This window comes from Tenrec ecaudatus, chromosome 1 (genome assembly GCF_050624435.1).
Source record: "Tenrec ecaudatus isolate mTenEca1 chromosome 1, mTenEca1.hap1, whole genome shotgun sequence".
Lineage (NCBI taxonomy): Eukaryota > Metazoa > Chordata > Mammalia > Afrosoricida > Tenrecidae > Tenrec > Tenrec ecaudatus.
In genome coordinates, this window is record NC_134530.1 from 40,200,274 (window position 1) to 40,224,788 (window position 24,515).

General features: G+C 45.6%; 3 pseudogenes; 1 reads left to right on the forward strand and 2 right to left on the reverse strand.

Annotated features, from left to right (window-relative positions):
- Positions 1-2,721: 2,721 nt before the first annotated feature.
- Positions 2,722-3,429, forward strand: LOC142460066 (actin-related protein 2/3 complex subunit 3 pseudogene; annotated as a pseudogene).
- A 13,482-nt stretch (positions 3,430-16,911) lies between these two features.
- Positions 16,912-19,821, reverse strand: LOC142460138 (DNA-directed RNA polymerases I, II, and III subunit RPABC4 pseudogene; annotated as a pseudogene).
- Positions 19,822-22,658: 2,837 nt separating this feature from the next.
- LOC142433403 (ubiquitin-conjugating enzyme E2 N pseudogene) lies at positions 22,659-23,117 on the reverse strand (annotated as a pseudogene).
- Between the last annotated feature and the right edge of the window lie 1,398 nt (positions 23,118-24,515).

Consider the following 24,515-nt stretch of genomic DNA (forward strand, 5'->3'; position numbering starts at 1 on the left):
TCATTTTCCCCCTCCCTCTCCTCTCCCCCCTCCCTCATGAGCCCTTGATAATTTATAAATTATTATTTTGTCATATCTTGCCCTGTCCGACATCTCCTTTCACCCCCTTTTCTGTTGTCCATTCCCCAGGGAGGAGGTCATATGTAGGTCCTTGTAATCGGTTTCCCTTTCCAACTCACCCTCCTTCTACCTTCTCAGTATCGCCACTCACACCACTGGTCCTGAAGGGATCAACCGCCCTGGATTCCCAATGTTTCCAGTTCCCATCTGTACCAGTGTACATCCTCTGGTCTAGTCAGATTTGTAAGGTAGAATTGGGATCATGATAGTGGGGGGGAGGAAGCATTTAAGAACTAGAGGAAAACTGTATGTTTCATCGTGGCTATACTGCACCATGACTGGCTCGTCTCCTCCCCACAGCCCTTCTGTAAGGGGATGTCCAGTGGCCTACACATGGGCTTTGGTGTCCACTCCGCACTCCCCCCTCATTCACTATGAGCCACAGCTTTTCTTCTTTCAGCGAAGATCTAGTTCATGTCAGCAATGATCGTCCTCATGCCCCGTCCTCTTCCGAATCCAGTCTGTACTTTCTGCTGTCCCCTGTCCATGTACTGTGCACTGCTTAAACCCCCTTTGAATGATCTTTAGCAAAGTTTTACTCGTACGTGATCTAAAGGATAATGTTTGATAATTTCCTCGTTCTGTTGGGTTACCTTTCTCTGGAATGGGCACAGATGTGGACCTCTTCCAGTAGACTGGCCCTGGGGCTGTCTCCCCACTTTGGTAGCATAGATGAGTGAGCACTTCCAGCATCACATCCATTTATTAAAACTATCCCGTCAATTGTATTCCATCAATTCCTGGCTGGAGTCTTGCTTTTCACCAGTGCCGTGGGTGCAGCGTGGACTTCTTTCTTCAACACGGTAGATTTTCCCTCATATTCCTGACGTGGTTGAATGTTAATCAGCTTTTTTAAATCACAGCACTGTGCTCTAGGTGTTCCTACCGCTTTTGATGACACTTGGACATGTTATCAGGAGGGGTAAGAAGAGTGAGGAAGGCCCTCAACGAGATGGGTTGGTGCAGTGGGGTCCACCTGAACAGTCGGGAGGATGCCACAGGACCAGGCACTCTCCCGTTCTTCTCTGTGGTGCACAGGGTCGCTGTCAGTCACGAGTGACAACATCAAGGCTTTCTGAAAACCCAGCAGCCACGGCACGGCACGGCACGCCTTCCTGTCCTTTGGTGGCTTTCTCTGTTTGACGTAATACTGTGTGACAATCCCAGGTGGCACTGCTGGGAAAACAGAAGACTGCTAACCCCAGGATCCAAGGATCAATCTGCCAGCTGTCCCACCAGAGAAAGATGAGAGGCTCTCTGCTCCCCTACATATTTACAGCTTATGCATTTTAAAGTCAAACCACTTTTGGAGGAACTGATTGCAAGCATCTAAGTATTACTCATCTTCCCCCCACCCCAGAGAGATGAGCAACAGATATGTGGGTGAAGGGAGACAGCAGATGGTATAAGATGAAAATAATAATAATTTATAATTCATCAGTGGTTCACAAGGATGGTAGGGTGGTGGGGGGTGGGAGAAGAGAGAGGAGCTGATGCCAAGGGCTTCAGTAGAAAGAAAATGCTTTGAAAATGATGATGGCAACATACAAATGTTTGATACACTTGATGTCTGGATTGTTATAAGAGCTTCCAATAAAACGATTCCTTAAAAACAAACAAAGAACAAGTAAACCCCACCCCTAACCAGTTGTCTGCAGCCGATCCCTGCTCCTGGCAGCCGCATGTGTGTCTGGGCAGCACTGGGCTGCACGGTTTCCAATCGCGCTGTTTTGGAAGTAGATTGCCAGAACTTTCTTCTGAAGCACCTCTGGGTGGCCTTGAACCTCCCGCCTCATGGTTAGCAGCTGGGCAGCATAACCATTTGCACTCCACTATTATGATCTACCACCACAACAGCCTTGAGAAAGAGCCCTTTTATTTCCCTCAGTTTAATTTTTATCAGAGCCCACCTTTCACCAGGCACTTAATTGCCTTGGGCAAGCGAGCTATGAGATTGGTTCCCACTTTCTCCCCCTTGTCCCACCATCTTGCCCCTAACTTCATGGTAGCACTACCCTCATTACTAATCCTGAGAGGTTTATCTGTCCTGGATTCTGTGTGTCCAGAGCTCTTATCTGTACCAGCGTACATACTTTGGTTCGCTGGATTTGCAAGGTAGAACTGGGGTGATGAGGTGGGGGTGGGGGAAGCATTAAAAACCAGAGGGGCGAGGCTGGGAGAGTGGAGGGTGAGTGGGTTGGAAAGGGGGAACTGATTACAAGGATTCACATGTGACCTCCTCCCTGGGAGACGGACGGCAGAGAAGGGGGGGAAGGGAGACTCCGGATAGGGCAAGATATGACAAAATAACAATCTGTGGATTATCAAGGGCTCACGAGGGAGGGGGGAGCGGGGAGGGAGGGGGAAAAAAAGAGGACCTGATGCAAAGGGCTTAAGTGGAGAGCAAATGCTTTGAGAATGATTGGGGCAGAGAATGTGCGGATGTGCTTTGTACAACTGATGTATGTATATGTATGGATTGTGATAAGAGTTGTATGAGCCCCTAATAAAATGTTTAAAAAACCCAAAAAACCAGAGGAATGGATCACCATGCTCTCGACATTACTCAGTTGAGTCAGCCTGGGTGCCTACCACCCCTCCATGGATCCTGGGTGCCTACCACCCCTCCATGGACCCTGGGTGCCTACCACCCCTCCATGGACCCTGGGTGTCTACCACCCCTCCATGGACCCGGACACCAGACTCATTGGAAACATGGCCCTGCTACCTATCAGAAGTCAGTTCAAAGGACCTGCTCTTTGAGAAACAAAAGCTACAGATATTGTGGATGAGGCTATCTACGACGTCAAGGCCAACGTCTTCCTCAAAAGTCAGGAAATTAAGAAGGAAGCAGACAGGACCTTGATACATATCACTCTACATTTCCGCATGCCTAAAGAAACTCAGAAGTGCCAATCCAGAAGCCAAGGGGAGTTAGAAATGTACACGCTGGGCATCTCCGTCCCCGGAGAGCCCGGGTTTCCACTGACCGCCATTTAGGCCAGACCTGCAGACCAGCAGGAAGATGCAGGATGAGGGCCGCGTGCAGCAGCTAAGGCAGGAGACGGGACTGAGGCTTGTGAGGAAGTTTTTGACCCTCAGAACGACAAGCCTGGCAAGTGGTGGATGTGCTTTGTGAAGAGACAGTTCACACACAAGAGTCTCTCGGGACCCGGACAAGAGAGGGAGCTTGGGCAGACACTGCCTCCATGGCGACAGGCAGCATTTGACAGAAAGATGGACACAGTCCTTTGCCTTCGTTTCATAAAGTTTTATACAGAAGAGAGAAGAGAGCATGTCTTTTCTTGAAACGCGCTTTATCAAGAATTGGGGGAGATTATGGAAGAGTGACTTGAATTATTTTTGCCATTATTAAGCTGGTGCTTAATAATAAGTGATAATAAAGACATTTTTAACAACAACAACAACAAAGACTAGAGGAATGTTGTATGTTTTGTTGGTGCTATATGGCACCCAGAGTGGTTCGTCCCTTCCTTGTGACCCTTCTGTGAGGGGATGCCCAATTGTCTACAGATGGACTTTGGGTCTCCATTCCAACCCCTCTGGTTTGCATCAAAATGGTTGTTTGATGCCCCCCAATACCTGATCCCATCGATGCCTCGTGATCCCACGGGTTGGTGTGTATCTACCTCTGGGCTTGGTGGCTTCCCTGCTAGATGTCCCAGTGGGTTTGTTTGTTTTTTTGACACATAAAAACCCACCAAACCAAACCCGCTGCCATCAAGTCTATTGCGACTCCTAGTGACCCTAAAGGACGGGGCAGAATCGCCCCTTTGAGTTGCTGAAATTTTTACATTTTTAGTAGAGCAAATGGTCTCATCTTTCTTCGATGGAGCAGCTGGTGGGTTTGAACCGCTGCCCTTGTGGTGCGGACCCCAACCGGCTACGTCCCTCAGGCCTGCTTGACATCTGAAGGGCGCCTTTGAGTTCCAGATCCACTGCTCACCTCGAGGCTCCTGGAGAAGGGACGCAGATGAGCTGAATTGCTCAGTTGGAGCTGGGATTTGGATGCCTTGGTTGGAGTTTGGCCGCATTGCTTGTGTGGCTTCCTTGCAGGAAGTGTGTAGGGAGGCCAGGTGAAACAGCAGAAGCCCTGGGGGCTCACCTTGACCCTTCCCTGTGGGATACAGATGAGTCCCCAGGTAGCCCCTGTATTATATGCCAAACCTAAGATGCTGCCTGCTAACACGTGGTCAATGTCCCATACACTTGGAGGTCAGCTGCTTAAAGGTCATCTCCCCGAGGGTTATCAGCCATCTAGAGCAACCAGACCTTATTGTCTGTCCCACCCAAGGTGGGGCCCACTCCCTGCTCATAAGGATGCTGGATTATTTCCCTGAAGGAGAGTCCGAAGACAAGGTCAAGCCAACTAAAGGAGGGTCAAGGTGAGGCTGCCATCTTGACTTTAGAGTTCATCCATCTTGTCACATGTGTACCCCGAGTGCCACTGCCCTTTCCAATTGCTTGTACACCCCTAGCTTGTCCCCTTCCTGTCACTCACATGCCTCTTGTACAGCCCCTTCCTATTACGGATGTGGTTACCTGTAATTAGGGGGCTTGCTTGCCCCTGAAATGTATATAAGCAGCAATTGGAAATCTGTTCTTCCTCTCTGTGCGAGATCATGGCCATGCGGGAGGTGAGCAATTGCCTTATCTTGTCCGTTGTCTCTTTAATTACACAACCACCCCTTGGACCCATTTGATTGTGGGGGCTGGCACCCCACACTTCCCCTCACTGCCACGTGTTCTTGCACAAATCCCTGTCTGTCTCTTGTCTATAGTTTTCTTGCCTTTATCCTCCCTTATTGGGCAGCTGGTTTAAGGTTCTGTGATTCACATGGTTGCCTTGGGGGCGCTGCCCTGTGGGTGGGGTAAGCTGAGGCCCTCTTGACTTTTCACTGGACTGGAACCAGTGATGTGCTTTGGGTAGGGTTGTGAACTGCAAGGCCAGCAGTTTGAAACCACCAGCAGCTCTCAGGGAGAAAGACAGGTTCTCTACTCCCATAGACAGTTGCCGTCTCAGCAACTCACCGGGGCACTTCTACCCTGTCCTACAGGGTCCCCAAGAGTCCCCATTGCAGCGGTTCTCAACCCGTGGGTCGCTAACTACCCCTTTGGGGGTCGAAAACCCTTTCACAGGGGTCGCCCGATTCATCACAGTAGCAAAATGACTGTGATGAAGTAGCAAATAAAACAATTTTATAGCTGAGGGTCAGCACCACATGAGGAACTGTATTCAAGGGCCGTGGCATGAGGAAGGCTGAAAACCACTGCACAATGGCCTGGAGGGCGGTGAGTTTAGTTTTGGGCTTGGTGCCCGCCACAAGGGACCTCGGGTCACTCAACTCCATCGGTATTGGAAGACTGCTCTTCTCCTTCTAGGCTCCTCCTGGCTGAATTGTCTTGTCTCCTGAGATGAAGGAAGACACAGCGCTAGAGAATTGGTCCTCTTGGTATTTCAGAGTCCATTCATCATCCCATAGGCAGGTGGGAGCCCTAGGTTCCCTTTCATTTTGCCCGGTCACCTTGGGAAAACTGGTCTGAGGTCAGGAGAAGTGAGCCGTTGATTTATGGAGCGGCTCTTGGTGCCAAGGAACCCACGCGGCCTACAGTCACATTGTTCTCGGGCATCATAGGGATTTGGGAAGCTCAACTTTATGGAGAAATAAAGTCCCAGGCAGCTGAACCTCCGCCCTGAACGCTGGGATTCCAGAAAGAGCACAGCTGCATAGAGACTTAGCCATTTTCCCATCCGGCCCCGGACGTGTTTTCCCAAGGTAGGCTTTGGGTGAGACCCAAGGTTCCTGTGTGTGTTTGTTTCCATTTGTCTGGAGGGTGATGTATGGCTTTTCTCCAGTTGGGTAGATATTTGAGGTGATTTATGTGAACCTCTTCGCCTACAGACGTGTTTCTGTAAACAGTTCTATCGAGTCTGTTGAGGGCAGCCCCTCAGAGGCCTGACCCCTGTTCTCCAGACACTGTCTCTGCATAATGAGAGAGCTGACCGAGCCCCAGTGGGACTCTTGCTTGGGAAGGTCCTTCTTTCCCACGGGCGGGAGGTCGTGGCCAGAGTTGAACATTAAAGCTCCCAGAGCCCAGTGTCCTTTCAAGTACAGTTAAGTTGCAGTATTTTGTGACTTCGGGCAACCTGGCTGGTTTCTGCTCAGCTAGAAAGCGATAGAGAGCTGGATTTCAGGAGGGAGACTATCAGATAACTGTAGGATAGGCCAGGGGACAGCTTCATTTGCCTTTTAGAAAAATCTGCCTTACCTCAATGGGCAGCCGTGTTTTTCTCAAGACAAATTCAGGACTTCAGAAGCCTTCTCCCTCTGCAGCTGATTCTCCCAGTGGGCTTTAAGGCATCTCCACCTGATGCCCAGTTGTCTCTAGGTCTCAACCTGTCTCAGGTGACACACATCCCTTGAGGGGTTACATCTTGTTTCTGACCAGCGCCATCACCATCCCAGTCTCCAAGCTGGAAACGTGGGGTGTCCAGGAAGCTCCCCTCTCCTTCACATCCGATCATCCATCACCTACAGTCACAGCCTCCAAGGTTCAACCCACAGCCCCTGCAGTCTTAATGCTTTCTGTCCCTGTGATAAAATCTAGCCCCTTTGTTCTTCAGTGCCATCTATTGGACCAGGGCGTCTTCTCCTCCTTTATCAGATGGCCGATTCACCATCACTCTGATGGCTTTCACATCCTGGTCACTCTCTCTGCGCACGCCATCGATGCACAGAGCACCTGTTGAAAGGGTTGCACAAGTGACTATTCCAGGGGTATGAGCAGCCTTGCCATCGACAGAGAGCAGTGCAAAGTGGATGATGGTAGATGCCGTTAGGTTAACACGTAACACCTTAGCATTTGGTCTCCACTTTGACCCATGTTAAAGTTGTTTTAGTTTAAAAAAAATGGTTTTATTGACATATGGTTCACATATCACATGCTTCAATTAACCAAACCCCACCCCCACGCTCACTGTCGTTGAGTCAATGCTGACTCGTAGCGACCCCCGTGGGTTTCCAAGACTGTTAATCAGTGGTTCTCCACCTTCCTAATGCCGAGACCCTTTAATACAGTTCCTCACGGTGTGGTGACCCCCAACCATAAAATTATTTTGGTTGCTACTTCATAACTATAATTTTGCTACTGTTGTGAATCGTAATGTAAATATCTGATATGCAGGATGTATTTTCATTGTTACAAATTGAACATAATTAAAGCATAATGATTAGTCACAAAACAATATGTAATTATATATTGTGAAATATTTATTTCTAATGACAAATAAATGAAATTGTGTCTTGAAGCATGGTGTAGCATGGGTAACAGTCTTAATATAACAACAGTAAACCACATTGTGGCATTTTGCGACAGTGTGCGTAAACAGCCAATGTCAGGGGGAAGGTTGAGATAGCTTCTTTCTCACCAGATTAGAAATTCTCAGGGCAGTCTTTACAAGAGCACAGTGAAGATCATCTTCCACAACAAGCCTACTTCTGCATTTAGACTTGATAACCAACAAGATGGAAACCCTGTTTCACAAAGATATGTTGTTGGAAATGGAAGAAGGTGCAACACAGTCTCAGACAGAACAGGATGTGACTGCAAACACTGGATCCAGAATTGTGTAACTGGCATTGTAGAGAAATCAGTCCTCGCTGCATCGGTGTTAATAAGTTCAATGAACTTCTCCTGTGCAGTCTCAGGAACATCTTCAACTGTGACTGTGAATGGGCTTCTGGCAAGTGCAAATGGGTGTCAGGTAGATTTGGAAAGTATGATGAAATTTCATCTGCAAGCACGTGCAAGTGTTCTTTCACAGAAATTATCATCGTAATCCTTTTGTCTGGTTCAAGGTCATGTTCCTCAAAGAAAGCAGATAAGGTAGCCAACATATAAATTTTATTTTCATCCATTTTTTTTTTTTTTGCCAAAGCTGAAGTTTCATTTGGAATGATCGGATCTTTTCAGACAAATCGAGGCATGTTGCATTTGGTCCTTGCAGTGATAAATTTAACTCATTCAAGATGACAAAGATGTCAACCAAGTAAGCTATTTCCTTTAGTTCACTTTTATTGCTGAAAAGTTCTTTGAACTGTGGTCTTGCTTTCTGATTAAAAAGCATTTGAGTTTATCATGAAGCTCAAAAATACGTTGTAAAACCTTTCCTCTCGACAACCATCTCACTTCAGTGTGAAATAGAGCATTATTCAGCGCATATGATTCATTGCACAGTTGTGAAAACAGTCGACTGTTTACAGTGCTCACCTTTACAACATTGACAGAATTTATGATGCTTTTCATTACTTCTTGTAAGTCTTGTTGCAGCGTCTTCATTGCTAATATTTACCAATGAATCATACAGTGAGTTCCGATGACTTTTGGTGACTCATTCAGTACCAAACGTTGAAATCCAGATCGACATCCTAGCATAGCTGGAGCACCATCTGCACAAACACCACAAACCTTTTCCCAAGAGATCTGATGCTATTTCAGAAATGAGCCAACTATGTCAAATACATCATGTGCAGTAGTTGTTGTTTCAAGAGGTTTGCTAAAAAGGAAACTCATCTTTAAAGTCGCCATCATTAATATGCTTCATGTAAACCAGTGACTGTGAACAGTTTGCAACGTCTGTAGGTTCATCAAGCTGGATGCTAAATATTGGAAGTGGAGCAGATTTAATTTCCTGGATGACGTGATCAAGCACATCAGCAGACGCGTCATCTATTCTTCTGTGGACAGTGTCGTTAGATAATGAAATTGCATCAAATTCTTAACAAATTCATCTCCAATCATAACTCGAACAATACCTCTGGCCGCTGGCAATGGTAAATCCTCAGCAATGGTGTGAGGTTTCACAGCTCTGGAGATTCTGAGTGCCACCAAATATGAAGCTTCAACGGCTGCTACGTTTTGTTTGTGGTACTTGCCACCAGTGTCAAGTCTGGCTTTCTAGAATCCACCAACTTTGCTCCTAAAATAGTTGGTCTCCTTGCCGGCAAAGCTCAGATGCTTGCTTTCAAAATGGCATTTTAGTTTGTTTGGCTTCATAGATTCGGCTGATAGAACTTCACAACAAATAACACATTGTGGTTTCTCAATTCCTGCTGTAATTATTGAGGTGAAACCACACTGTGAAAAACCCTCACTGTGTTTTCTTTTCTTAACGTTCTTCTCTACATGATTCGTTGCTAATGAAAATAATATATAACAATAGCTTTAGTAATACAAAAGATGATACATGGCATAGTTCAGTCAATACAGTTCATTAAAGTTTCCTATGATTTACCGTTCTCTGCTGTTTTCTTTTCCATACCTGTCCTTATCACAAGGGGGCAGTATTCACCTCAACCACAGCTGAATGTAAAAAGACAAAAAAAAAAGACTGATCAACATTCAGATTAAGTTCTCATGGTACAGATTTTTTTTTTGGAAGTAGTTGATGTTACAGTACATGATTTTACATTCACGCAGTAATTGTAATTCACCAAGTGTTGTTTTACCTCCAACACTGCTGCTTTTAACACAGCAGCTGCTGTCTACACAGTAGCCGCTCTCTACACAGTAGCCGCTCTCTACACCTGTGACTGGTGCACATAAGTACATTATGACGCCAACCCTGTCACATACACCTGTATTTGGGTGGGGTGGGCATGATGACGTCATCACACAGGGTACTGGTATGTGGGTGTATCTGCATGTGGGCGGACCCACCTGGAGATGATAGAGTGGTGTCTCGGTTCCTAAGACCATAGGAAATATGTTTTCTGATGATCTTAGGCGACCCCTGTGAAAGGGTCATTCGACCCCCAGGTTGAGAACCATGCTGTAACTGTTTATGGAAGTAGAAAGCCCAGTCTTTTTCCAGTGGAGCTGCAGGTAGTTTTGAACTGCCAACCATGTGGATGGCAACACACTGTGTAACCACTACGCCAACAGGACTCCTCACGTGGATAGATAGTTGTCATATTAAAAAGAGTTGTACAATAATCACTACAATCAATTCTAGAACATTTTCTTTCTTTTAAAAAATCATTTTATTGGGGGCTCGTATAATTCTTATCACTATCCATACATCCATCCATTGTGTCAAGTGCATATGTACATTTGTTGCCATCACCATTCTCAAAACATTTGCCTTCTACTTGAGCCCTTAATATCAGCTGCTCATTTCTCCCCTCCACTCCCCCCTACCTCATTAACCCTTCATAATTCATAAATTTTTATTTTGTCTTGTTACACTATCCGATGTCTCCCTCTACCCTCTCCTCTGCTGTCCAACCCCCAGGGGGAAGGCTATACGTAGATTCTTGTAATCAGTTGCCCCAACATTTTATTTTTAAAATCATTTTACTGGGGGCTCATACAACTCTTATCACAATCCACCCACCCATCCATTGTGTCAAGCACATTTGTACATTTGTTGTCCTCATCAGTTCCCAAACATTTTCTTTCTACTTGAGCCCTTGGTATCAGCTCATTTCTCCCCTCCTTCCCCTCCTCCCTTTGAACATTTTCTTCCTTCTTGCACTCAATGTTATTTGCTCCCCTCCAACCTCCCTCCCCAGACCCCCAATAAGCCATTAATCCAGTCATTGCCTCTATAGATTTACCTTTCAGTTTTAATATTTCCTGTTTTCTTTTAGATCGGTGTTTTTCCTGTTTTATTTGTCAGTTTGTTTGCTTTCTGTTTGTGTTTTGAATGAGTTTCTGTGTATAAAATTCAGGATAGATGATCTATAGAGCCAGTAACTGGAGCAACGATTACCTAGAGGCGTGGCAGGAAAGGCTGGGAGGAAATGGGCAGCTACCAACAGAGGGAACAAAAAGAAGAAAATGGTCTGAAATGGATTATGGTGATGATGGCAGAACTCTTCTTTAATGTGATTAAACTACTACATCTTATGATCTATGAATTGTATGCCAATAAAACTACTAATAATTGAAAGAAAAAAAAACAATTGCCTGTTTATAGGTCTCTCCAGCCTCTGGGTATTTTGAAGCTATGGTAAAATATAGCATCCAAAAATGAACATCCCACATAAATGTTCAGCATATGAATTATAAAGTGAACGACCAGGTAAACTAAGAAATGAAGACCAAACCAAACCAACACATACAACCAGTTGCTGTCGAGTGGATTTGAACCAATGACCACTCCGTGAGTGTCGGAGGAGGACTGCGTGCTCTGAGCCTTCAAGGGCTGAGTTTTCAGAAGTATATTGCCAGGCGTGGCTTCTGAGGAGCCCCAGAGTGGACTCACATCTCGAACCCTCAGTCAACAGCGGAGTCTCCGCTGCTACAATGCCCTTTCAGAGACAAAACACAACTTCACTGTGTTGTGGGCAGAAGTTCACACAGCACGTTAGGTTCCTGTTTAGCATTTTTTATGTAAACAGTTCCATGGCATGGCGCCCCATCTTCGACAGAGCACCACATCTTAAGACAATCTGCTCACACTTTCTCCTGCCCTGGTAGACATAAAACACTGCTCTCTCATTCTCTCTCTATGTCCCTTCTTGACTTTTTTCTTTTAATTTAAAAATTTTTATTAATTTTATTATTTTTTTGTTCTTGACTTTTTATAATAACGTATTTGTCCTTTTGTGATGGATTGATTTCACTCACCAGATGTGTTCCACAGTCACCTTTGCTATATGATGTTTTTCAGATTCATTAGTCTTCATATGTGTGGTGCGTAGTCGTCCCCATGTACTCACTTTATCCATTGAGCTAATGACAGGTTTAGGCTATTTGCCCCTCTTTTTTGCAGTGGTGAACAATGCCACAGTGAAAATAGGTGTGCATCTGTCTACTTGTGTTACTGCTATTAGATCTCTTGGGCAGATACCTAGCAGTGAGTGTCTTAGGTACCGAGTGCTGCATTAACAGAAAGACCACAGGTGGATGGCTTAAAGGCACAGATCCGGGTCCTCTCACCGTTAGGGGGTTCGAAGTCCACACCAAGGGAGCCAGCTCCAGGGAAGGCCTTCTCTCTGCGGCTCTGACAAAACGCACTTCTCCTTTTAACATCCGCAGACCTCACTTGGGGTTCTTCACGTGTGTTGGCTTCGTCTTCCCCAAGGTTTAGTTGTTGCTTAGCACAGGAATCCTGGGTCCAGTGGACACATTCCATTCCTGACCCTCTTTCCTTGGTGGTGGGCAGATCCCTCCTCTCTCTGCTCACTTTTCTGCCCTTTTAGCTCTTGTAAGATAGAAGGATGTGGTTTCAATCTGGCCTTTTTACAAGGCCCTGACTCAAAACACACCCTGTTCTTTGGCCAACGACCATATGAAGAAATGTTTGTGTTCATTAGCAGTAGGAGAGATACCAATGAAAGCAACAATGAGATACAACCTCACACAGACACTTGGCAACATTCAATGGAACAGAACAGAACAAATGCCAGAAAGGATGCGGAGAGAGAGGAGTGCTTTCACATTGCTGGTGAGACTGTAGGATTGTGCAACTAACGTGGAACTCAGTAGACACTTCCTTAAACAAATACAAACACAAGGACCTCATGATCCCGCAACCTCTCTACCGGGTGTGCACCCTAAAGAAATCAAGAACACAGCACGAACAGACACATGCACACCTATGTTTATTGCAGCAATTTCCAGAATAGCAAAAACACGGAAACAACCAATAACTTTGAATATGGAGGAATGGGTAAACAAACTCTGTTCATACAATGGAATATTAGGCATCAATAAAAAACAGTGACAGCTCTCTTACACATCAAAAGCCATGGACAAAACTAGGGAGCATTATCACTTAACAAACTTAGTTTTAAAAAAAACATTTTATTAGGGGCTCATACAACTCTTATCACAATCCATACATATACATACATCAATTGTATAAAGCACATCTGTACATTCTTTGCCCTAATCATTTTCTTTTTTCCCTTAGTCAGTTTATAGAAAAAACAAAGCAAAAGAAATGCGGTTTGTGGAGTCCAGCCCCCAAACTGGATGGGTTTTAGGGGGCGGCTGTGTGATTGAGGGGTACATTTAAGAGACATGAGACAAAGCACGCAAGGGCTCACCTCTAACGATGGAGACCAGAACCAGAGTGAGACAGGAGTTCTCTCCAGCCTTATGTCATCTCAGGCATGCAAGCCCCACTAAGCACATACGGAACAGGAAAGGGCATATTAGAGGGATACACATAACACAGGGGTAAGAGCTACAGGTATACTACACCAGAAAGGGCAGACACTAGAGGCATACATAGGACCGGAAAGTAACAAGATGGGTTGGTTCTAGAGCCAGGATGGTGGCCTGACCTTAGTGATCCTTATCAGAAGGGAGTGGGCCCTCCTTAGGGTAGGACAGACAATAGGGTCTGATTACTCTTGCTGCCAGACAACCTTCAGACAAGTAGTCTTCAAGCAGTTGACCTTCAAACGTATAGAGTAGTAACCCCGTGGTTGCACTTCAAAATTGGCGTTATTATGGGGGGACGTTGAGGGGAATAACTTTTACTTAGGAGACTGTGAGCGGGATGCACCTCCAACATGAAGGTTCCCTGGCCTCCCAGACTCCCTAAGATATGAATGCTGAGGGTTTATCGAATGCACTCTTTGTGGTTGTTTCCCACAGTGGGTTTTACACCCAGAGATAAGACTTTGATGATCACAAGGAGGCCAGGGACAGGGTGAGAGAGGAGGGATAGGAAATTACAGAGGGAGAGAAGAAGGTTAGAAAGAAGGAAGGAAGGAAAGAGAGGGAGGCACATCAGGAGGGCCTTAACGGATTTCATTTATTGAGCTGACTGTATCATTATATGCAAGATGTTCTTTTACAACAACAAACAAATAAGCAAGCAAACAAAAACAAACAAGAGTGAAGGCTCACAGCCTTGAAAAATAATAAAACCCCCCTCCAGATTCCTTACTCCCCTAAATATTGGTCCGAGTGGCCAATAAAAAGGAGGAAAAGTGGAACTGATCGCAATGGTCTGCATATAAACCCCTCCATGGGGGACGGACAGCAGAAAAGTGGGTGAAGGGAGATGTCGGACAGTGTAAGACATGAAAAAATAATAATTTACAAATTATCAAGGGTTCATGAGGGAGGGGGGAGGGGGGAGACAGGGGGAAAAATGAGGAGCTGATGCCAAGGGCTCAAGTAGAAAGCAAATGTTTTGAGAATGAGGGCAACAAATGTACAGATGCGCTTGACACAATGGATGGATGGGTGGATTGTGATGAGTTGTACGAGCCCCCAATGAAATGATTTTTTTTTTAAAAAAGGAAGGAGGAAAATAAAAGTGAAATGGCTTTGGAATCTTTAGTGACAAAGAAGTTCATTCCAAACATCTATCCAACCCCACCTCCCTCTAACGTTTAGAGTCTAAGCCTGCCTACTGAACACACAGAAGTCAGGATTCGCAGCATATAAAATGGAGATGAACAATTCACAAGGTGGAGACCCAGGACGTCAGTTCGCAACCACATAGCACCAGGAACTGTTGCCTAGCCCAGTGCCTCCCAGAGTGGACGGTACTGCCCCGCGGGCACTGCAATGGCCCCGGGGGCTGCAAAAACAATGCCCACACTGGCTCCTGGATTGTAGGCTATAGGACAGAAGTTTTTCATTATTGTGTGTGTGTGTGTGTGCTCAGTCATGTTTTGCTTTCTGAAAAGGGGGCTCCAGGCCCAAATAAGTTTGGGAGCCAACGGGCCCTCATCAAATGGGCACATTTTGGGGATCCAATTCAATTCATGGCAGTGGTATGGCTGCTTCTAGAAACAAGTGACTTCTAGTGTTTGAGAAGCCACCACACTGCTGTTTTCCATAGTGGTTGTACCAGTCTACATTCCACCAGTGGGATTATCTACTAAGCATCCCAGTCCCCTCGCCTCTCCAGTCTCTGTTGTGTCTCTTTTTTTTAATCATTGCCATTTCCACCCTTACTTTGGGTAACTGGTATTTTTTTCCCTTGTTCTGAGGTTCAGTACAGACAAATTGTAATTTGCATAACATGTGTTGTTGTTGTTTGGGGTCACACTGGCTGTATTTCTAATGTTTGGGGCTGGGAGGGGACACGAGGGCCGGCAGTTTGTTGATTTGGCTGCCGTGGTTCTCGAAGCAGACTTAGCTCGGTATCTACAGCCAAGAGCTCTGCTCCGGATCTCCAGCCTGCTTGGGGCGATCACTGCCAATTTCACAGGGGTAAGATGGTATTTCATGGTAGTGGCTTCTCTCCTCAAGGACAGTAGTTTGAAACCACGAACTGCTCCTTGGGAGAAAGATGAGGTTTTCTACTGCCATAGAGTTGCAGTTTCAGAACCCACAGGGGCAGCTCCCCCCTGTTCCGCAGGGGCCCCGCTGAGTCGGAGAGGACTCAGTCGCAGTGAGTGAGCGGGTGATGCCAATGATGTTGAGCATGTTTACCTGTACTGTTGGCCACCTGACTGCCCCCTTCAGTGAAGTGTCTGTCCATGTCCTTTGCTCGTTCTTTGATTGGATTGTTTGTCTTTTTTGTTGTTGAGTTGCTCTGCTTTCTCCATATTTTAGAGATTAGACCCTTCCCAGATAAGTTGTCCCAGCTTTTCCCCCAGTCTGTGGGTTTTGTGTTGACTCTCTCAGAAGAGTCCTTTGTAAAGCATACATATTTAATCTTTAGCTGGTCTCAACATTCTAATTTATCTTCTGTTGTTCATGCATTTAAATTTTTGCTTGATAGGCTATTGTGTTGAAAATTAGATGTCCTCATTGCGTCCCTATTTTATCTTCCAGGACCTTTATAGCTTTAGCTCTAGTATTCAGGTCTTTGATTCATTTTGTCAAGATTGTTTTTTAATTCCTTAATATAATGATTGCCCATCTCTAGCCCAGCGGTCAAGGACTTATCTTGTTCTGTGTTGTATCCCCAGTGCCTGACATTACATAGCAGGAGGCTGATAACTAGCTATTGACTGAATGACCGGATCTATGCTTCCAAAGTACCGAGCCAGGGATCCAGCACATGGTTGGTATGCAGCCAGTTCTGGTTGGTTGAATAAAGGAGTAATAAAAATGGAGGAAATATTGTCATTGTTTCTCTTTGTAGAAGGTGAAAGGAGAGACTTGGGTGGGAGTGGGGGTGGGAGGGCTGCTCTGGACCAGGACTAGGATGAGGTGGCTGATGAGTGGTTAGCACCGCCAGGTCCGGCCCCAGCACCGTCCTCACAATTGTTCCTGTGCTCCAGCTCACCGCCGCAGCCCCTGGTCAATTCATCTCGAGGGTCTTCCTCGGTCCCACGGTCCCTCTACTTTGCCAAGCATGATGTCCTTCTCTAGGACATGGTAACATGTCCAAAGGATGTGAGACCGCGTCTCATCGTCCTTGACACTCAGTGTCGCTCTCTCCCCCACTTCCTTCCTGGCACCCTCCTTTCTATTTTCTGATCTATCCTCCCCGAACTTCGCTGTAGGCTAGCGATGCCCCTTTGCCCTGGTGCCTGTGTTTGACCTGAGCCGTGCGCACCTCTCTGTGTGTCTGCTCACTTCATCCTCCTGCCAGGTGCTGGAACCAAAAGTGATCCTGAGCCATGGGGGTGGGTGCCGGTACAGGTTTGAAGGGAGGAGAAGTAATGTTTAATGCAATATTTAAAACAAACAAACAAACAAAACAAAGCCAACAGCCCTGCAAATGCAAAACAAAACAGCAGAATTAGCAAAAGACAAAGCAGAACTCTGAGTCAGGAAGGGAGGTGCAAGGACCACAGCTCCTTGTCATCTTGGTGAATAGTCACCAGAGACTCTTCTTTCTCAGATGACGATTTGCCGTGCCTTCTCCATTGTGTGCTGCAGCCCGGGGCCGCCAGGGGCCGCCGAGGGCGGAAACCTGTGGGCGAAGAATATCTCAAAACGAGCTGAGAAAAGCAGGTAGGGCTGCTCCTGCCAAAGCCAGACAACTCGCGAGACCTGGAAAAAGCCAGGCAGCCCCCTCGAGTGGCCCCAGAGGGGCAGCTCTGTTCTGTCCTGCAGGCTTGCTGAGAGTGAAATCAACTCGATGGTAGCGGGCTGGGAGTTTTTGGTTTTGTTTTGTTTTTGAATCATTGTAGCCACACTGCAAGGCGCGGATTCTTGTCCTCCGTTTACATGTTCCTCCACCGAGCCTCCGAGCGGGTCACCAATGCACCTCCAGACCAGGCTTCACCCTTCACCAAGGGCGGTGCAGGTCTCTGCGCGCGCGCACACGCACACACACACACACACACACACGCACGCGCGCAGGCTCGCAGGGCAGGGTGGCTGCAGTCACCCTGTCTCGCGCAGAGGGGGCGCCCCGACCGCACAGACTGTTCAGGGCTTTCCAAACGACCTTCCCTCCTGCCCTTCGACAGTGCACGTCTAATCCCATCTCTGCTGCCCTCATCCCCTGAAAAACCCACCATGTAATTAGCCTTCTCAAAATATGCTATGTGAGTGGGCTGGGGACAATCATATGTTACAGGCGTCTCCAAGTTCATGAGCAGCCTCTGTGGAACTCCCGGAGCAAAAAGCCATGGGCCACCCCCACTCCAGATGCGGCTGCGCTTCATACGGCTGAAGTCAGCTCCAGCAAGGGGCTTAGGTCCTTCCGGGGACTGTCCTGCCACTGGATCCTCTAGCACCGGCCTCCCCTCCCCTCCCCGCCCCCTCCCCCCAGATTTGGAGCTCACCCACCCTGCTAACCTCAAGCTCACTGACCTCCACCCCCGCCTGCCTGCCGCTTACCTCACCACCATGGCCCTCTCAAATAAGCAGCTAATTTGGTCCTCCGGGAGGTGTGTGGGCGTGTGTTGTGTAAACTCGACAAAACTCCCTTCCCAGCTGAAATTGCCATTTGAGCACCCCTTTCTGTCAGAGACAGAGCCATGGGAATGCGATGCAAAGGACAGGGCGCGGGCTTTCATGAGTGTTAGCTAGATCTTACCCACTGGAAGCAGACAGTGCACAGGGTGAAGGCAAGTGGGCCTTCTAGAGAGGCAAGACAGTGGGGTACTCAGGGCTCAAGTGTTGGCCCATCTGCCAGTTACTGTGATCTGCAGCATGGTACCCCGTGTCCTACGGTGTAAAATGAGGAAAAAAGATTAGTTACCTCACAAGGAGAAGGATTATGTGAATTCGTGTCTTTAAGGCATTCCCTGGGACCCTCGTGGTGTAGTGGTCACACGTTGGGATGCTAACTACAAGGTCAGCAGTTCAAAACCACCAGCCGCTCGGGAGAAGGATGGGGCTTTCTACTCTGGTAAACAGTTACAGTCTTGAAAACAAGCGGGGGTGTTCTCCCTTGTGCTATAGGGGCACTGTGAGTCAGCATCCACTCAAGGGTAGGTTCTTTGGTATGAAAATAATAACCTAAAGGTTGAAGGCTTGAGCCCACCCAGAGGTGCCTCCCGAGAGGCCACAACCCTGTGGAATGCCGCTGTGCTCTGCACACACGGGGCGGCCAGGAGTTGGAATCAGCTCAATTGCAGCTAAAACAATGACCAATCTTAAATTGATAGTGGGGGGCTCAGTTGTGGGAGGCAAGGAGGTCCAGGAGAACGGTGAGGTATTAGAGAGGACAGGTTATGCTCATCAGGGGGATTTCGGCACAAACAAGATACCTAGGATTTCATGCTTTAGAAGTATGTAGATGATTAAATTCTCATCATGTAAATTTCCAGTCAATCACACTTCCTGCCCTTGCGGTCATTGCTATCGCCAGCTGCAAAGGGCTGCTGCCGTGCCCTTTTCTCTGCATGTATGGGTAGTGTGTGCCCTTTTCTCTGCATGCATAAGCATGTATGGGTACTGTGTAAAATCCATGGCTTGGTGCTATAGTTTATTGTGCCAGCCTGGCTGGTAAACACAAGTAGGATTAACTGAAGGGCAGAGGGATAAATGACTCGGTGAACCTCACCTTGGTTGTTCTGTGCCTCAGTTTAAAGGGGTACACTACCTGTGAGATGCCTAGCCTGTGGACTGTGTCGCTGTAAATTGAGGTCCCTTTAAGCCCACACGATTGGAATGTTCATCTCTGGAGCTGGGAACTGACAGTTGATGACAGTTGGGGACCTGCCTTGCTGTTTGCTGCCTGGATATATATAGCCCAGCTCTCTCTACAGAAGGGGACTGGCACCTGGCAGCTCTCAAGCCTTAAAGGACTGCTAGTGTCTCACTGCTTTATAATTTAACTGTTAATTTATTATATTATCTACCTGTATATTATTTAACGGTTTATTTCTTGAATTATATATCTATCTTTATAAATATATATGTATATATATATATATTTTTGAATGAAAAATAATTTATTTACACAATGCACCTATAGATACCTAAATACAATTTGGTTTTGAAACTAAATGAGACCACATGTCTAACCATTACATTCGGAGTGCGTTATCCGAAAGCCATACAACAAAGTGAAACAGCGTGGCAGATCCAACACACATGCAGATGTTCTCTGAATTCACGCTTCATCAGCATCAGACACCACCAATCCTTTAGTCCTTTTCTTGTACATTATTCTGTATCCACATTCTCTGCATCTGATTGGCTCCCTGGATTTTATTTCATGTTCCGTGTTACATTCTCCGCAGATATATATCATTGGCTGCTGTTTTGGGGGTTGCACGTCGTCCTCCTGGGGGTCCATTGTTAAGTGCCGACGAAGTCAGAGACAGGGCTCACTCCGCACGGCCAAAGAGCAGCAGGCGCCTTTATAAATATATTTATATATAATTACTAGCAATCTGGTTTGTCTCTCTAGAGAACCCTGTCCAATACACTTGGGTGGAAGGTCTGTTTTGTATGCAAGTGGTAAGATACACACCCACGGCTCTGCGCCCCGAGTTGTGTGCAGGCCCTGTCTCAGAGGCCTTCTCTGCCGGTGGAGCTGATCCTGACTCAGTGGAACTGTGCTACCTGGGCTGTTCCGAGCCTGTCACCTTTTGGAAAGAGATCTCCAGGCCTCTCTTCCATGGTGCCTCTGGTGGGTTTGAACTCCGTGGCCCGCTTTCATCTTCAGACCTGCACAATAATTGGTGTCAGGACGCACATGGGGCCTTCCTGGGGTCTGAGGCAGGTGATGGACACCAATCCATGAACGTCCGTCTGGGAAGAAGGACAGCCAGAATGCTTCTCAGAAGCAAAGAAGGTGAGACCTCGTCTCATGCACTTCAAACATGCTGTCCGGAGAGACCGGTCCTCAAAATGAACGTTGTCCTTGGGAGAACAGAGGGGCAGTCAAGAAGAGGAAGGCTCTGAACCAGATGGACTGACGCCGTGGCTGCAATGATGGCTTGAACATAGCAACACTGCCTTTTGTTAAGCATTTTATTGGGAGTTCTCACAGATATTGTAACAATCCATAATTCAGTTAGCTACAGCAGCATTTTACAATTGCTACCACCATCAGTTCCAAAACATTTTTCCCTTCTTCTTTTTAATCATTTTATTGGGGGCTCGTACAACTCTTATCACAATCCATCCATCCATCCATCCATCCATTGTGCCAAGCACATTTGTACATTTGTTGCCCTCATCATTCTCAGACCATTTGCTTTCTGCTTGAACCCTTGGTATCAGCTCCTCATTTTTCTCCTTCCTTCCCTGCTCCCCACTCCCTCATGAACCCTTGATAATTTATAAATTATTATTCTTTTGTCATATCTCACCCACTCCCTCCTGTTGTTGTAAATGAGCGGAGACACAGAGGAACGAGAAGTGCACGGAATGGATCTGTGAAAAAGCAGAGGCTACAGCTCGCTCAGGCTTGTTGCAAGGAATGGAGCTGGGTCCTCTCTATTTATTCCTGTTCAAGTTTAGGAATATGTGACTGGTTACATTTACTGAAATTGTTTCTAAGTCTAACAAATGACTTTCTCAAAGCGACATTGTCTAAGAAAACAAGTCATCTGGTGCTGTAAAGATACTGTCTATAGAGCAAAGAACAAGGACCAAACAGACTCCAGGGATCACACACACAAGGAATGTTTGCATTTCCTTGAGAATCAACCTGATCCGTTTGCAGAACACGCAGACCCGAATGTGCATCCTTAAAGCCTTGATTTGTGTCCAAGTTCTAGCCATTTTTCCGGCTACATTTCCCCCTTTTTATAGCATCCAGATGAAGGGAACACACGGCAAGGGCAGCATGTCTCCTGTCTATGGTTCTTTGTTTGTGGGGGATTTTTCGGCAGACTATATAATAGACAAAACAGAGACAAATTATGTGCAAAGGCAACCCTGCAAAAGAGCCAAATATAGCTTTCGGAGAGGAAATAGGGTTACGTTGATGGAAACTTTGCAAAAACTGTCCAACACTTGAATGCCATCAATCCTTTCAATTTGTTTTTTTGTAAGTATCCGGTATAAGACATTGCAATGGCAAAATAGCCAGTGACAGACTGTGATAATTCAATAGATGTCTTTTAACACGATCCCAAGGAAACAGAGTGTCATTATAAATCACAGGAGTGACACATATGGACGCATGATTCCAATCACATTGTAATTTAATTTGTTGCTTAATACTTTTAATCTGGTCTCCCAAAAGAATAACTGTCTGTGATAAATCAGCCAATTGTTCATGAATTTGCTGATCAATATGTTGTTGAGTGAACCACAAAAGTTCCGAATTTTGAGGCCAATCATCTACGAAAGTAGCGGTTTGTACAGCCTGATGTAAAGCTAATCCTGCTGTAGTAGCAGTAGCAGCTATAAACGTTCCCCAAATTGCTTTGATCTTCTCAAAAGTCGTTTAGCCAATTTGTCATTAAAGCCAAAGCAGGAGAACTTTGCCATGGCCAAGACAACTGAGTGGCATCCATATTCCTACGCCAGCTCTCAAGATATATATGCTTTCACTACTATGATGAAAAGAATTAGAAGAATGGAAACAAGTAAAAAAAAAAGAACAATGATTACAATTAATTTCTCCAGAGGATGATTCCAGTCGACAGATCCTTTCCTGAAAAGATATGGCAAACGTACACAAGCTTGGACATATCAGTCTGTATTAACTGTGAAGGACAAGGTGTAATTTCCTGTATGATTAGTATTGTTGCCAATCCATCCTCTAATAGGGAACAAGGCAGCGCCTATTTTCCATAAGTGAGTTTGGAAGGGTGTTCCTATCATACAGGAAAGGAGCCCATAAATTTAAAACTACCTCTCCCTCCTCAAAATATAAAATAAAGACAAACACCCACACCCCTGCAGCTCCCCCTGACAACTACCTTCCTTCACAGTGCTGTACACATAAACCCCGATGGGGGAGGAAGTGGATGAAAGCAGAGGGGCCACTGCTTTTCCACAGTTAACAACAATCCAGACGATACTTCTAGCCTCTGCTCATGCTTTACAACAGTGAATCAGGACAACACAGATTTGCCAATGTGCATTTAATCACCAAAAGACTGAAGATGTCTGGGCTTTTATTCAGTCATGGTTCTAAGACCGTGTCCATTAAATGCAAATGAAACAAGGAAGAAGTCTTGGCAGAACAGGAGAAGTGATGCACACTTGAAGATCAGATCGACTTAAATATTATTCGTGGCATAGAGTCTAGTCCATGCTCTAGCCGTTTCCATGGCTTGGGCTTCGTTGGCCTTCCACTGCTCAGCGACATCATTTGCTAATGGATCATCTGGATTGGGAGCACTTAACAAAGCCTGGATTGACAGCAGAACTGTGCGGATCTGCAGTGCTGGGGTCCACTCATCTTTCAAAATATCTAAACATATTCTTCCCAACTTGTCTACATTAGGGTGATAAATTTTGGTCATGAAACGTACTTTAGGAGCTACCATTGGGTATTCTTCTGGAAGGAATAGTTCAAGTTTAAAAGTCCCTCCCTCAAAGGGGGAATCCTGGGGGCCAGCAATGACCACATGAAAATAACGGGCGTTGTTCTCATCTGGTTCTGCTTTAATGCCAGGAACTGGTTCTTCCAACAAACGCTGGGTTTCCTTGATAATCCTGCCGGGCAGCCAGGCCATCATGTCAGATCCGGCGTTCGGCCTCTGGTCTCGTCTCCGGCTCTGCTCGCCAAAAGTAACTCTTTCAAAGTCTGATTTTGGCGTTCAATAATCGCTTGGCCAGTACTATTTCTGGAATCCCAGTCAAATGGTGAATTCCATGTATGTGGAAAAAAACCAAACATATTTTAGAAATGTAAGCAGAATCATGATCTGTTTTAATGGTATGTGGAATTCCCATGATAGCAAATGCTTCTAACAAACGAGTAATAACAGTATCCGCACGTACTGTAGTAGCAGGAGGAGCCCATGAAAAAGGAGACAAAGTATTAACAGAATGATGAACATATTTAAGTGTGCCAAAAGAAGGAAGTTGAGTAACATCCATTTGCCAAATTTGATTTCGGGTTGTTCCTCGAGGATTAGTTGCTACAGGGAGCAGAGGGGCAGATACCGCTTGACAAGCTGAGCAAGATCATAAAATAGCCTTCATTGGTTGCCAAGTAAGCCCATGCCTATTTTTTAATGATCATGCATTGTTGTGATACCTAGCATGTTCATTTTGAGCAATTTGTAAGGATCTGACAAGGCGATCAACCATATCATTACCCATAACCACAGGACCAGGTAAGGATGTATGAGATCTAATGTGAGTAATAAAAATAGGATTAGTTCTTTGGCGAACTGCCTGCTGTAACAAAACAAATCATCCAATTCAGTTTTATTAACAATAATAGTAGCAGTTTCAATATGTAAAAGAGTAAACATCACATATTGTGAATCAGTAATTATATTAAGTGAGTGAGGCATATCTACAAGTAAAGTTAAAATATCAAGTAAGTCAGCATTTTGAACAGAAGAATAAGGAGAGGCTATAGCTTTAGAAATATTATTGTCAATATTTACATATCCAGCAATACCATGCTTATTAGCGTCTGTAAAAAATGTAAGTGCTTGAGGAATGGGGGCAGAAGCAACCACTTTTGGCAATATCCGTTCAGTTCTTTTAAAAAATGGAAAACGTCAATCAGAGGGATATGAATTAGAAATGATACCAAATAATTGCTAAGGACATTTTGCCAATCTTCTGATAAAATCGAATGATCACGAATTTCTTTATTGGTGTGGTGAAGGGTACTATTATGATTGCAGAATCTAGTCTACATACATGGCGTAAAAGAATATATCCTTTAACAATAATTTGACATATTTTCTGCAAATACGTTTCCAATGTATGTGTACTTTTATTAGAAAAAATAACCATTCTAACAAATTATCATTTTGCATAAGGACTCCTGTTGGAGAATGAATAGTATGTATAACAATTAACTGAAGATTATCTAAGGAATCTATGAACTGTAATTGACTATCTTGAATATGCTTCTTAATCCATTGTAATTCTTTCTCAGCCTCAAGGGT